The following is a 15,859-nucleotide window of genomic DNA, read 5'->3' as shown; positions in this document are numbered from 1 at the left end:
CAGCACACTGCAATTAGCGCTCTCATTGAATATTGAAGGTATGAAGAAGAATGGGGCTTTTTAGCCGTTTCTCTTCCGCTAAGACCATAGCTCCGCTGAGGGATGGCTGAAGGCTTCGACTAAATCAGGATGCTGAGCTACAGCAGCGGCACTTAGAGCCAAACAATCACTGATCATTTATTTAGTCAGCCTTATTTATTCATCCCCGTTTGCTGTTGCTCAGAGCTGTGATTATTTCACTTAGGATTATTCTCATGTGATTCTCACTTCTTTTGCACACAACTGGTTTGATCTCCTCAAATCAATGAGAATCCTAAGCTTTGTTTTGCCAATTCGGATGATTTTATCACATCTGATAGTTGTTGGTGGAAAAATCCAAAACATCAAATGAAGCAAATGTTATTCAAATAACCTTTTTATCTCATTTGTGTTTGCAGTCCATTATCTTATATCTAGTTTGTCTTGTGTTACAGATATAATAAGTAACTGCATTGAAATGTGTAAAAAAAAACACTAGACTCACCAATGTTGTATATATTTTCCTTTTGTACTTTCGTCAACAACAAATGTTTTAAATAATTAAGGTAATAGTTAGTTTAGCTTTGTTGTCTGTAATGAAAATGTCCCCCTTTGCCATGGGTCAGTGTTGTGGTCAGACTAGTCTGCTAGGAGCAGACTACTATTTGAGACTTTTTGGATCTGTCGTTTTTCACTTAATAGTATAAGCAGGTGAAGGATTGTAATCTTAAGTTTTTCAGAGAAACATGCTGAGCACTTATTTAGTGCTTAACCAGCTTTACTCAAGTATTTGTTTTGGAGAGGAGGAGACCTGAACGATTACCATTCAAATCTTTCTAGTCAGGAAAAGCTGCCTGCAGTGGCTTCAATGATCTGCTTCTCTGTCCTTTATTGTTGTTTTAATGGCAGAAAATGGCAACCTCTATGTTGAAATGAATTTGAAGGATATGTAACACCTCTGCTTTGTGTTATTCCGAACAGAGAGAATAGCCCTACTGTACTCGGTTGTGTTGTATGGAAGTTTGCCGGAGGGCTGTATGGCAGCTTACTGGCAGAGCGACATGTGCAGATCTGCCAGCAGACTTTCTCAGGACCCAACACACCAGTTTACTGGCACAAAGCACACTCTATAACCCTTCCATACCCTATGGCCACATAATCAAACGTGATCCTGAAAAACACAAGCTTCTACAGCCATGCATAAACAGCTATACATGCAAACACACTGCATAAACACACACACACACACACACACACACACACACACACACACACACACACACACACACACACACACACACACACACACACATTTCTGCTCTCCCGAGATCTCACACATTTAAACAGACAAATACCAGACATCCATTCTCACAAATGCTAGATTACAACCTCTGACTCTCGCCCAGTCTAATACCCGTACCCGGCTCACATTGCACTCTATAAATACATTTACAGTCTTAACATGACTCGGTATTAGGTCTGGTATGCAGCTGAACTCCACCACTTGTTGGTTGTGGGGCAGATCTCCCAGACTCTTTGGGGAAAGGATGGGTGATCAAGGAAGCAAACAAATCCCTCTTGGATCTGTAAGTGTTTGGACTTGTCACTAATAGCCGTTCAGCTGGCCAAGTGGATTTTTGGGGCAAAGACAGAATACATTAATATATCAATGTTAGTACTCAGGTTTCGTACTAGCTGCATGTATGCACTTATTTCAATTTAAAACCAATAATGAGGGTGTTTTTAAGGAAGAAGGTATTTGTGATCTTCAACATGAAGTGATAGCAAGGTGCTAAGGGATGCTCAGATGTTATGTAGCAGTACTGTAACACACACAAACACTGTTAAAGGAATGGAAGTGTTGCTGTTTTGTGTCTCCTACCACTTCCTTTCGTATAGCCGTGCTGTGTGGTAAGATTATAATGCATAACATAAATTCACCACACATAGACAAAGACGCAAATACAGGAATCAAATACACAAAGTCATTTCCAGGAAGTCACGTCTAACTGCTGTGAACTGGCCACAGACGGCAGCAGACACTTATCACTCTCATTTCTTGAGATTGTATGTGTCTTATACTGCGCTCCGTCTCGCTGCAGACAGCACATCACATTCAAGTTACCACAGCACTAGCAAGATATTAATCAAAAAGGAAGACGAAAAAAAATGAAAGTAGACAGGTTGCAACCGTGAAGAGACCTGCTATAGGCAAGGGCCAGACCAGAGTAGGAGACAGGCTCCAGCCTTCCCTTACAGCTCCATCAATGTTTAATGCAGTGGGACAGAGACGGGCTGCCCCCCTCGTAGAGGAGGTCAGCAGTGGAGCCTTCAGACTGGGGGAGACTGCAGGGACGTTAGAGGAGTGTGACCGGGGTCTGCCACACAAATGATCTATTGGTAGACAGAGGTCTCATCTCAGAGTTGATCTGTGTTCATACAGCTCTTTTAAAGCTTCCCCACAACAGGTCAACCATGGCTACACAAAAAGGTTTTTCGTTATGAATGAAGAAACCTGTTTTGTTAATGATTACATGCCAAACTGAATCATTTATTTGGAAAATGATCAATGCCTATGCATGTTTTCGATCCTATCGTAATACTGAACTCACATTATCATCTAGTTAGAAAGTCTAAAAAGTCTATGAACTTTTTTTTCATCTTTAGAAACATTTATTCTAAATACAGCGTAAGGTAATTCAAGGATTTAACTGTCTGAGCATGTATCTTCCAAAAGGTTGAGTGTTTTCAGAGGGACAGGTCCGTAGGGACATTAAACAAAGTGAGGATCAAGGTATATGTATTGTTTGAATCTTAGGTTAGGAAAAACTGTGGTCGTGATTAAGTATTTTTAGGTCTTTCTAACTTGAAGCACATATCAGGACTAGGCCCTCTTGTTTCAAAACAACTAACATACGCGCTTACATTTCCTACATAACCAATATTTCTAGTTCTCAACATGACACAGCACGCGTTTCTTGGTCTTGTGTGTAAAACATAGATGATCAACGTGACCCTCATAGGTCCACTTCCTGGTTTGAAAAAGCAGTGCCAGTCAACGTAATGCAAAACATAATGGGTCTGACTGCAAATCATATGTGACTGCAGAATTGTATTTTACATTGTTTCCCAGCAGCCTGAACTTCCATTGAAACACAGCACACAGGTACAGTATTTACCCTGCGGCAGAAACATGGTAAAGTAAGGGATAATACTTTATGATTGAGCGTCAAAGCAAGGCTCAGAAAGTCTGATGCCGTGTGTGAGAAGGCATCCTGCGATGATAAACACACAGAACCAGGCTGTGGCCGACCAGACACATACTCTGTGATCAGAGCAGGGAAAGGCCTGTTCTCTTCAGGTCCACATCTCAGTGGGATACACTGCACAGTCTTTAACTCTTGCAGTATGAAGAGCCACACACAAAGCATCTTCACACTCTTTTTAGAGCACATGCAGACACCTAAAAGCTGTGATTACCTGGACTAGAATCTCCCTTCCTTGTCAGTGGTGTGTGTTTAGGGGGGTTGACATAAACACAGTTACAAAGTGACCTCCATCTGCTCCGTATACGGAGTATGCTATGGATGTGGGTTGAGACAGATACAAAAGACAGAAGAAGACAATGACGGACGGGAATGCAGGTGTAAATGGAAGGATAGAAAGTGAGGAGTAGAAAGTGCAACGCAATAACTAAGAAGAAAGATAATTACAATATTTAGAAACCTGATTCAGAATTTAGATTGCTTTTAATAAAATAATTGTTGTATTTGTTGATCAAACTGTCAGTGGTAGAGTCACGCCCGAATCTTCTGTCAACACACAAACAACCTGCAATGTAAATATTAGTTCAGGCGTGTGTCCTGAAGGGGTGTCAAACCTGCGGCGTCTGTGGTTGGCAGCCAGGGAGGGAGGGATGGAGAAAAGGAAAAGGAGAGGGAAAGTGGGAAGAGGGAGGGAAAGTGCTGACTCTGACACCGTCTCTGTGTTTGCCGCTAACACAGGAACCAATTAGCTAGGAGCCAGCTTCCGTTGCCTGCGCTGTTATAGGACCTCCTCACTGAGTCCCCAGGGCTGACTGCAGCTTCAGGGCTTTGGTGGCACATATACTGTATACAGAAGTAAAGCTATAGAGAGACACAGATACTCCGCAGACATGGACGGGGACGTGTGTGTGGCCTTCCAGACAGGAAGGGACAAAGAGGAGAGTAGACGGATGCAGCAGGTCGAAGCAGTAAAGGGCAGTGTGTAACTGTAAGTAGCAGAGCTGTAGTTATAACAAATGAAAATGACCATAGTTAAGATAAACAACACACTGTGATTTACCCTTGCTTGCATTATGTCTTGTATCACATCTAAAACACCTCACACCCTCAGACACTGCACTGACTGTGACTCATTTCCTTTCACATAACATCATTCACATTTTTCACATACTCTGACATTATCGTTAAAATAAACCACTAGCACTGCTTGTCAACTAACACGTCATGATACCTTCCTAAAGGAACGTGGCAAACATATGCACACTCGCACAAATTAAAAACACACACATGTTCACGTAAACAAATTGCTCACACATCTAAATACTCACAAATGCATGTGCCTCTCTAACCTACACAGCGTCCTGCTCAAAGAGGGAACCGGGTGACGCAGTCTTTTTATGACAATTATTGATTCTCTGGAGCGCAGTAAAAACTATCCCCAGACAGACAACAAAAATAACTGTAACCATATAACAGCTTCCTGCCAGGGGAACAGATCCCACAGAGCGGCCACGTGACCAGACTATTCCTGGAGCATACTGTAGACCCCAGCAGGGCCCATGGCACTGACCAGGCAGACACTCATAGGACGAGGAGAGGAGAGGAGAAGGTTATATAGACGTGTATGTTTAGATTTTGTCAGTTCTTCTGGCTGAAAAATGAGCATTTCATGTATTTCTGTTCACTCAGAGGCTTTCAATTTGATTGTTTTTGTGCAGCTCCTCTCCCTCACCATATGGTACTGCTCACTTTTAATTATGATAATATCAAAGTCTTTGTCTTGCATAGTCCATTTATGTAATAACATTTTCTCAATGCAGTACGCAAGACATACTCCCCCCTTTTTACCCATTCACTTTACACATTTCCTCCATTTGAGACGTAACTTGTCAAATCTATCGTCTTTGGAAACCTCACTAACTTTGGAGTATCACACTTACAAATCACAAAGGGGGAGGAAGTAGAATACAAGCCTTATTTCATGTGTAGAAATGGGCTATTGTATTCATGGCTCTGGTGGTTGAATTTGTACCGCTGGGACAGTGGACAAGATAAGTCAATAGTTCTCGCTCAGAACAATTTGGTTGTCAGTAGGGAGGAATTACTGTTATAAAGCTGTCTTAGGTTCTGCCACACTGCCATTAATAAAGCCAGCTATAACACTGCTCCTGAACGGATGGCGACTATCTGAGATGAATGAGGCGACGACAAGTGTGGACAGTTAGAGAAAGTGGGAGCCCAACAGTGGTATGTTTGACTAAACGCTGTACAATGTAAGCTATGGCAGGGGTCCCTAACCTTTTCTCTTTGACTTATTCCCAGAGCTCCATCAGAGTACTACTTCATCTTAGTACTTGCATACAGTATGGGATGGCTTTAGGGAGTCGTTTCAAAAATACTTCACCGTATATAAAACACACAGTGGTGAATATATGTGGCTGCAACTGTGAATCCATATAAGGCATTGTGATCATAGAACTGTCAGAGTTCTCTTTTAACTTCAAGGTGTCCCAACTCACTCGTTTGATGGAAATAAGAGATTTTCTGTGCACTCAGCCTGTCATAGCTGGACACTAGATATACTAAAGATCACCAGCACAACAATTTGTATTTCTGTGTTCATAGTCTCATAGAATATGTGGATATCTTTTGTATCCAATCATGGCTGGAATATGGGATGTAAGGGTGACGTGTATATGAAGGGAAAGACAGGATAACATATGTAATTTATAGTTTTTTAAAACTCTGTAAAATAAGTCTAAAGGTCTAGCAAGAGTGGAGAAAACTGAATAAGAAAAAAAAGGGAAAGAATGTTGAAGAGGTCTGGTTATGATCTGGTCTCAGATACAGAGCAGTATGCTGGCTGTCAGACAAACAGTGTTCAGTTTTGTCAAACTCTAACACTCCACAGTCCACATTAGGTTATGGCTCGCAGCCAAGTCAGTTACAGAAAACTCTCATCAATGCCATTCCTCATCTGTCCTCAGAGTCCCATTATCTGCTGTGTTTGGACCACTTTAGCTCCGATCTCAGTTCAGACTAACATATAATACAGCCACTGAACTACTGAAAACATGTTTTCTATTTACACACTGAACATGTAGAACGTATTATAAAAGATGACATTAACTGCTTTACAGCTCCAAACAGATATACCAAAGAAAAGTGACATCACTGATCTTTTTCCCTGTAATAATTCATTGTCTGTCGTGTTATCACATCGTTAGCGGTTGCGGCGCTGCTTCTTCTGAATGAGATGTTCACTGAGCAGCTTTGCAGCCCTCCTGCCCCTCTAGGGGAGCTTTTGACTGGGGAAGGTCTGTTTGATCTCGACACTTACAGTATGTGCTTCATTTCTGTTCTCTTATGTGGTACTCACCAGCCATCGCTTTGATTTGTGGTCAGGCTCAAGTCAAGTGCATTAACCACGTAGCACACAGATGTGCACATGTAGCTGTGTAAACACAAACACAAATACACACACCATCAAAAAGAAATGGTCCCTTTGCAAAGATCAGGGGGAGTGAAATGAATGTGCTTGCCTGCAGGGTCTATGATACCATTTCAGAAACTGTTTGTTTAGACTGTATTCATCAACTGCTGAAGAAAATGCCATTATGCTGCCGTTAATGTGTTATGTATTTCAACAGGTCCAGAGCCCAATGGTTTTTCTTTATTTTTCACTAATTTGCCCAGCCTATGAAATATATCTAAAATAAATACTCCCTTTCTTTCATCCAAAAAGCCAATCTTATAATTATTTCAAATCAAAACAAAGTTCTAAATACTAAACAAAGCCATTCTCTGCGTTAAATGAATCTATTTTAATCAAAGATCAAAAGTATTGGTCAAAGAACATTGTGGTTTCTTTAAAAATCTACTGGACACATGCTTTTTGTATCACACTGTACAGACTTTACAATGACTAGTGTTTCATGTACAAACAAGCTTTGAGCTTAAAAATGTCATCCATATCCTTGCACATTCACACTAATTACAGAGGATTTAAGACTCTTAAGTTTACATACATATTTCAAAAATGGTCCCCGACAAGTCTTGTATATACACCATGTACGACATAAAGTAGTTGCTATTGAGGGCTTATGTGCGTGCATGGTTTGTAAGCATTTAAAACCAGTTACAAAAAAAGAGGCTCTTTTTAATGTGGCTGAATTGGTTATATTCGTGTTAAACTGGGATTTAATTTAAATTTACAATTGCTATCATTGTTTTAGGCTTTGCTTACATTTTGACAACAATCTGCACACACGTGTGTAGTTATGTTTCGAGGTTAAAGATATGGTCAATTATCCCTGATGTCTACGTATTCAGATTATAACCAGGTGCCTGACACGAACAGTGCTTCAGGTTTGGCTGCTCGTGAATATTGTCTGATACATATTAGAATGTGGCATTAGTTTTGATGAGAGATTATCTAAAAATGTCTCCTGTTTCATCAAAGAAAGAAAAAGTAAGACTAGTTAGAAGCTATATAGTCTACGTCCTTTGGTATTTAAACTTGCTGTATATTCTGCCTTCTAAGGCTAAATCAACAAAAGTCATCAGAATAAAACTACAAGCATTTATCATACTTAAAGCTTTTGAGAACAACCTTTTTTTTTACACTGCTCCCTGCACAAGACAGCGGAGAAACACTTAAATAAATAGAACTAGACAGCGGGTAATCATGGCACAAAACACAAGAGGGTCAGTGAAATTGAAAACACACTATTTCCCTGTTCTATATCTTATTCCTGTACGCTAGCCCTGTGCATCTATATGTGAAATAGATTCCTATGCCATCCAGTGTCCTTCACGCTGCTTGGTAGCGACATACCTAAATATAAGGGAGGTAAGTATGCATGTAGATTATGTGGAGCACGGGAGACGCACGCCTAGAAGGAGTTGGCCTGTTATAGTAGAAGAAAAGTATTTTCTGTTGGAGAAAGAGAAGCACTGCAGGGTAAGCTTTTCTGCAGTGTCTGCAATAAGAGTGTTCGTTTCTGGAGGTGCCTCCTTTCATTGGGGTGTGTTGTGAAACACTGTGAGGCAAGAAGAGAAGTAAGGGGGTTCTGGGGAGGCCGGGGGCTTCTAGTAGCAGGTTATCTATTTAAATAAAGCCCCACAAAGCTGTGTGATGGTGAGGAAAAACACACATGCAGGTTTTATTTTTAAAAGGTATCCATCACTCATGTATTTTTTCATGAAAGCAAAAACATTTAAGAAGTTAACTTGCAAGTTGTGTGCTTCTTTTTTTCCCTGAAACATTGTTTGAACCCTATAAACAACTCTTGGAAGAGGCGGTTTTCTGTTTTTCTGTGGTGTGTAAAACATTATTTTTTTCCAGTTTCTCTGAAAGGCGATTTCTTTTTGTGGTTTTGCTGCTGGATCTTTTACATTTGTTTACTCTAAAAGCCTAATTAAGGCAATAAGCAGGAGTTGCATGAGTTTAACATAAAAAATGAAACACATTCCTCTAAGACAAAATGCTTATTTTACAGGCCTTTACTGCCCTTTTGATTCCGATGTGCATGTACGTCCATCAAATGAAGGTGTTTGTGTTCGCCTCTGCTGAATTATTATCCACTCACGTATATCTTTGTCTGCAAGAAGAAGAAAGAAAGAAAGATAGCGAGACGGAGAAAGAGCAGTACAAACAGGATGAGTGTGAAAGTACTGCAGATAAAGAGTGGAGATTTCAGATATAGCCGTTAGCCGTTCAGCTATGATGGTGGCTGAACACAGCTGTCAGACCCAGATGGTGAGGTGCTAATAACATTCAGAGTTTTGCAGCGCACCGTTTATTTTCTAATAATAAAACTGTTAGCGCTTGCTAATAGCATAGCCACTGCCTGCCAAGCACACGTTCCGGCTGACACTCACACCACTTCGCTGCCATTTACGTGCCATACTGCTGAGCCGAATGGGCTTATAGTAGGCACTAACACACACAGCCAGACAGACAGCCAGACACCCACGCATACTGACCAGCGAGCTGCTATGTATAACGAATCACAGCAGAATGAAGGTAATGGAAAGGTAGATTTTTGTATGAATAGGAAAGAATAAATAAAGATGTGGTGGTGTTTATACAAACCAAACACGCACACACACTCAACACACATTTTGAAAGAAAGTGAATTGTATTTACTTGTTTCAAACATGACCCTTGCTTTATGAACGGTGACTTTTCAGATTACAGGCCATCAAAAAAAAGAAATGTATGAATGGGTTGCCTGGACAGATCTGGGCAAAGCACACACTACCAGGGCCAAAAAACAAAAGGTGCTATTCTGAAAAAGTGCTGACTCAACAGAGTTTGTCCTACAATAGAGAGCTGCTGTGGCGTGACACAGTATGTCACTGACCCTAAAATACTACTTTTCCCTTTTTATAGACTTTCCAATTTTAGGTTTGACCACATGTGCTTAGTTCAAATTAATTGTATCTGCCTTTTTTTGTCAAACCAGTTATACACAAACATATGTTTTACTTGTATTTAATAGCTGTCACGAAACAGTGACAAATATATGGGCCAGAGCTAAAGGAAACCTGTGACATCATGGTTTCATGCATCTGTGTACAAAAACAGAAAGAACAAGCTATGTTTGTCAGTATCAAACAAGGTTGTTTCACGGCGCAACTTATTTATTAATATTTCAACAGGAGCCAATTTCCTGGTAAGTGTCATTACAGTGTTTCTACACACGTACGCCTCCAAAGTGCCACAATTAATTGGACTTCATTTCCAAGAGATAATTTCCGACTGTTAGGCAGGCTGTAAAAGCACATCACCATGCACATAATTACATAGGAAGGCAGGAGCAGCCTGCAGAATTTATCTTCCACCCCAAATATGAGAGGCTGGTGAGCGGGACTCTGCCACAGCCTTTGAAGAGGCGTTTATGTCTGTATGCATACCGTCTCTAAATGAGCTTGCGTTACTGAGACGCAACTTAATTTAGTTGTAAACTCACTGAGTCCCTCAAAGTATTTAGCAAATGAATAAATTACAAGATGCTGAATTAAATTACATCACCCCTGGTGGACAAATGAAAAAATCACAAAAAACACCAAAATGAATTAACTCTAAATTAACTCTGTATACTACACCAGGTCTCCAGCTGTCTCATGTAGCTGAAAGCGAAAACCTGTGTCTTGGGTAATTGAGCTCCCCTCTGCCAGAGTTATCATTATCACTGCAAGGTTTGAAACGTACAATACTGAAGACAGGATGAGGGACATGAGGCTGCCAAGTGACACAGCAGGGGGCTTTTGTTAAAGGTCTTTCCAGTCAGTGTTTGAGGAAAACTGGAAAAGAATACAGGGACAAGTGGAGTGTTGACTTAGAAAGAAAATTAAATGGTTCGTCAAGTTGGTCGTGTATTAGTTGGATAAGGCAGTGTTGTTAACATGGTCCTGTCTGAGTATGTGTGGTGTACGTGTGTGCGCACATGCACGTGTATATGTTTATGTGACAGAAGGTTCTGGGGCTGCTGTGTGCAGTACCGGCTGGCAGGGTGGCTGTCAGAATGGCCCTATTTCCTGTGTCAGCTCTAAAATAGGTCCAAACACAGCAGAGACGCACGACACACTCTGGCTATTTACAGCACGCACACAGTGTGTGTGCAGGATGCTGCCAAGTGTATGGAACCAGACGCACTCTGCGTTACTGTACCTTCTCACAGATGGAAAAAATATGTATTCACTTTGAAAAACATACATTATGACAGCCAAAGGAAGCCGAATAGTCATCAAATGAAAGGCACATCCGGTCATTATCATTTTGTGGAATGTTTTTGGCATCACAATAGAAAATGTGTTTGTGTGTGACATGGGTGTACGTCCTTGACCCCGTCCATATGTAGGTGCCATGATAGTTTTCTGTATGGTAAGGGCACGGTGCCCTGCTTATGTCACTGCACCCACCTCCTGTTCATGGGAACGCTGCCCTCTATGTGTCCGTGACAACAAGCAAACCTCCCAAATGACGCAGACATACTGCCACCTTGCCTCCTTGCTCTAGGCATGGCCACTGAAGCCTTTCATTTGCACACACACACACACACACACACACACACACACACACACACACACACACACACACACACACACACACACACACACACACACGCACACACACACACACACACACACACACACACACACACACACACACACACACACACACACAGGTAAACATATTCAGAAGTCTTACACCACAGTACTTAGAAGCAGTTATTCCATTACTGTGTGATCATGTTTTTTATCATTTGGTTACAACTCTACATTATCTTTTTAACAACACACACTAAATGTTGTCTTAGTCAAGCACATACGTTTTGGAAAAAACCATAGCTGTCCTTGTATTTATTTTTATTTTGTTTTCATCATATTTTGATTTCTTTAACACACTTACATGCCAATGGTGAAAGGTGGAGCTTTGCTTAAAAAAAGGTGCAGACCACTAGTCTACACTTCATCCAGCGCTGTTAAACCAGCCTATGACACACTGCGCCATGACCAAAAACAAACATTCACTCATACATGTCTCTGACCATTTCCTGCCTCAATTGTTAATAGGTGCTTTCACACCGGAGTACTTTTCCCAGGAATAGTTCCGATAGTTCCTGGGATTTTGCATTCACACCAAAAAGATCTGGAACTAGAACTTTTTTTTGCGAACCTTTTCACCCCTTTTTAGTTTCCTGGGGAGAAAAAGGTTCCAATTTCTGATTGGCTGGGCGAATTGCAAACCACGCCCCGTAAACGCCCACGCCCTCTGAAAAGTTTTTGTGAAGCCGCCATTTTATTTGCTTGCATTAGCATTATTAGCATTAGCCCAGCGCACCAACGGAGAGAGACTAACTTATGGCAACACAAAAGAAAACATGGGAGTGGTGGAGTGATGAGGAGGTGTCGGCGCTTCTGGTGATTTTCTTGGAAGTAGAAGCCAGTTCCCAACTCCGGGGACTTCTGGCCGGGGACTTCGTGAAGTTGTTTGCGGCCTGCCAGTAAACCCAAAGCAGAAGAAGAAGAAGAAGAAGAAGTGACGTCAGCGGCTCCCTCAGGGACTTATTCCGGTGTGAACGCGGTTTACTAGATAGTTACAGGAAATAAAAGTTCCGGGGAAAAGTTCCGGGAACTATTCCTGGGAAAAGTACTTGGTGTAAAAGCCTACTGTTAAGTATCAGAGAGTGGGAGTAATCATCTTGTGTGAGAATTTTGTATCTCAAGAGGAATACTCACTTTATCTTATCTTTTTGTGAAAATATCTCGACTGTGTAACATTGCCTAACACACAAGACTTTGTTAAAGGAAGCACCCTTTTACAAACAAGGACTCAAGAACGGTTTGACATAGGCTTAAGTCAAATAATCAGGTGACACATTGACAGATTCTTGTTGCTGCTTCGCTTTCAGGTCCGCCCCCGCTGTTCCCAAGCAAAACACCCGTGTCATTATCAAGATGTTTTAAAAGAAGTTTAACTGTGTGTAAGATGCCTCACCTATCATGTCACTCTGACCAATAGCTGTATGTCTGTATTACTTGTATGCCCACTACCTGTGTGTTTTTTTATCTACTGCTATTTTAAGTTAAGCAAGTAGACTCAATGAATAGAGATAACATAACCTTAAGTTTCAGACGCTGTAGTTTAGTTTTGCTTTACTGCTCGCCCACGCTTTCTCTAGTGTGCGCTCCCTCTCCTCTCCCTCCTTTACTGTTAATGTTTTTTTAATCAAAATTTCCATCCCTGGTTTCAATTAGCAAGCCAAATGCTTAACGACTATTTCTCGGCCGAGGTGAGAAATAGAGAGAGCGAGAGAAGACAACTTAAAAACAAAGAAACCAGTACATTTTCCAAAATACATTGAGAAAATCGACAAGAAAGATGAACAGTTTTGCGAGCCCACTTTAAGAAGTGTCTACTGCCCACTGTGCTAGTGTGAACTGTGTGTGTGTGTGTGTGTGTGTGTGTGTGTGTGTGTGTGTGTGTGTGTGTGTGTGTGTGTGTGTGTGTGTGTGTGTGTGTGTGTGTGTGTGTGTGTGTGTGTGTGTGTGTGTGTGTGTGTGTGTGCGCATGCATCTGCAAGTGTTTTTGCAAGAGCAAGTGAATGGAATTGTGACAGCCATATGGTCGCAGCTATCAGTGTACACTGTGTCAGTTTTCAGTCATAAGGACCTGATGCATTCTGGTTGAGGAGGTGAAGAAGGTGGAGTAAACTTATCTGGAAACTGATAAGACTTGTCAAGCCTTTCTGAAATAATATAACAATTCTTTAAATGTCTAGTGCGAGCTGCAGAGCTTTGAATTGTATCCCTGTTTTTCTTTGCCTGCATCAAATGCTCTGTCTGTCAATATCCCGCCCATATGTCTACCCTCATTCGCATCACCATCACATCACCTCATTGTCTATCAAGTTTTCCCCAGAATATCACTTATACACATGCAACTGTCAGCCTCCATCTGGGGCTGCCTGTATTGAGTGTGAGTGCTTGTTTCTGTCAGTGTGTGTGCGCCAGTGTGTGCTTGGAGCATGTTAATGTACAGAGGTCATAGGGTCGATGTTTAACACCCAGGAACTATATGACCAAGCATTGAACCAGAAAAGTGAACCAAGAAATCTCGTCTTAGTTGATTTGATGCGTGTGTGTTTGTGTTTCTATGTGTGTGCAGTGCACGCATGTCGACTGTGCACTTGTGCTCCATGAACCAGAGCGCTCGGGTCAGATGACTCCAGTGTTGGGCTTAAAGCTGCTTTGAATGGGCCAGGCTGTGCTCATCTTCTGTCTAATCTTCCTGCTCTGGTGTGTGTAGAGAGGAGGAGAAAAAATCCATAGTCTTTTCATCCTCCTGTGACCACTGTGCCTGTGAGACAGCAGCCGTGGGAATGGAGATGGATACAGGCAGCCCTGCCTCTGACCTCCCTCTACTCCAACACAAGGGTGGAGATAAACAGGGCCACAAGGATCGCTAACATCTTTCTTTCTCAGGCACACACAGACACAAGCACAAACGCTCATACCGACACATACACACAACGGCACAGACATCTCATTAAAGCAATAGTGGGTGAATGTTGCAACAGCAGTGTGCCACTGGGAGAGAGGTCTATTAGGGATACTATCAAGAGACAGGGAAAGAAAATGAGAGTCAGTGTGCTCGTCCTTTGTGCATCTAATTTCAGTACGGCATATGTGTTTGACGAATGTCTGATCGTGACCCAGAGATCCAGCCAAGGAGCCACTATTAATACTTATTGGCTGAATCATTATGGTAATGCAGTAACTAGGGAGTTAATAAAGTAAATATCTATGACCAAAAGCGAGTGTATTTCATAGAGAGAGAGAGAGAGAGAGAGAGAGAGAGAGAGACTTCACATTCTGTGTGTATGTCCAAAAGTGGGAAAGACATCAGAAATGGAGGGCCTCGGAGACACTACAGGCATTTCATCCTAAATTGCTCTTCCCTACTCCCTGTTTCCCAGGGATTTAGGAGTGATATTCCCCTCTTGATCCCTCAGCTGTCGCAACCCGTCACCACAACCATTCTCTTTCAGCCGCAGGGATGGAGGGAAAGCTTTGTCCCTCTCCATCACCCTCCTTTAACATCCTTCTCTCTAATGGTAGTTTGTTGCATTCTTGAACATTGAGAGTGCATTAACTTGTATCCTTGTTATTTCTAACATGACCTATTGGTTTAAGGACACACCAGGAAACTAATAATCTTTTAGTTTTCTCTAACACCAGTCTGTTACTGCAAAATGTCAAATTGCAAAGTAAACACAGAGCAATTCCTTTGGTCATGGCTAGTATCCATAAAGATGAATGTGTCTTATTATGGTTTGTCAGGGGTCATTAGTGTAATCCAAGCAGACAGAAGTTTATACTGAGAGAAGTGCGCCATAGTATTCTCTTTCTGTTTGTGTCTTTTTTTTCTTTTGGTATCTATATGCGGCCACTTCCGATAATGTCATCCTACACTGCTCTCCGCTCCTCGCAACCAGAGACTATCAGCTGTGAACTCATCGCTCTCCTTTAATGGCCAGGTCACAGAGAGGGGAAATAACCCTAAGAGCATTGCAATGCACTGAAGATGATGTAACAGAGAGGCTGCAAGAGAAAAGACAGTTTCCTCATGCAAACCAGGACCGTTGGGTCTCTTGATTTCTTTTTTCATCCCTGCTCCAACTTTCTTTCCCAGGGGTCAAACTCTTGTAAAAGAACAAAAAGACGACAGGGAGGTGAACAGCTGAGTTCACGGCTTGGTCTGACCCGGCGTGTCTGTGTTACTCTTCAGAGAGTAACCTCACCACACATGACTCCACAGTACAGTGGTGACAGGCAGAAGTGTGCCGCTCCTCATCCCCCACACTTTGCGCCCCAGTCACTACATTGTGTTTACAGAAAGTCATCGTCTGCCAGGCCTCTGAGGCCATGTACTCTCCAAGGGTGACACTACCCAAACTCTGTCATTATAAAACGCAAAGAGCATTCCTGAGCCTGGTTAGCCAGAACTATGAGAGAGAGGGACAAATATTTACCCCCTCCGCCCGTTCCCTCTGTTCCTCCTC

General features: G+C 41.9%; 1 protein-coding gene across 3 annotated transcripts in view; it reads right to left on the bottom strand.

The window, feature by feature from the left end:
- mafa (MAF bZIP transcription factor a) overlaps window positions 1–15,859 on the bottom strand; it is a 73,940-nt gene that overhangs the window by 42,457 nt on the left and 15,624 nt on the right. Inside the window, exon 3 of one of the 3 annotated variants that reach the window (XM_079666156.1) lies at window positions 12,276–12,292. The exons of the other annotated variants lie outside the window; for them this stretch is intronic. The gene's annotated coding sequence lies outside the window, so the exon portion shown is untranslated. Of the gene's footprint in view, window positions 1–12,275; window positions 12,293–15,859 lie in introns of those variants that run through there. 3 annotated transcript variants of the gene reach the window in all.

Source organism: Notothenia rossii (genome assembly GCF_949606895.1).
Source record: "Notothenia rossii genome assembly, chromosome: 2".
In the NCBI taxonomy this organism is placed as follows: Eukaryota; Metazoa; Chordata; class Actinopteri; order Perciformes; family Nototheniidae; genus Notothenia; species Notothenia rossii.
The sequence above is the reverse complement of the archived record's forward strand: the minus strand, read 5'-3'. Positions and strand labels throughout refer to the sequence as shown.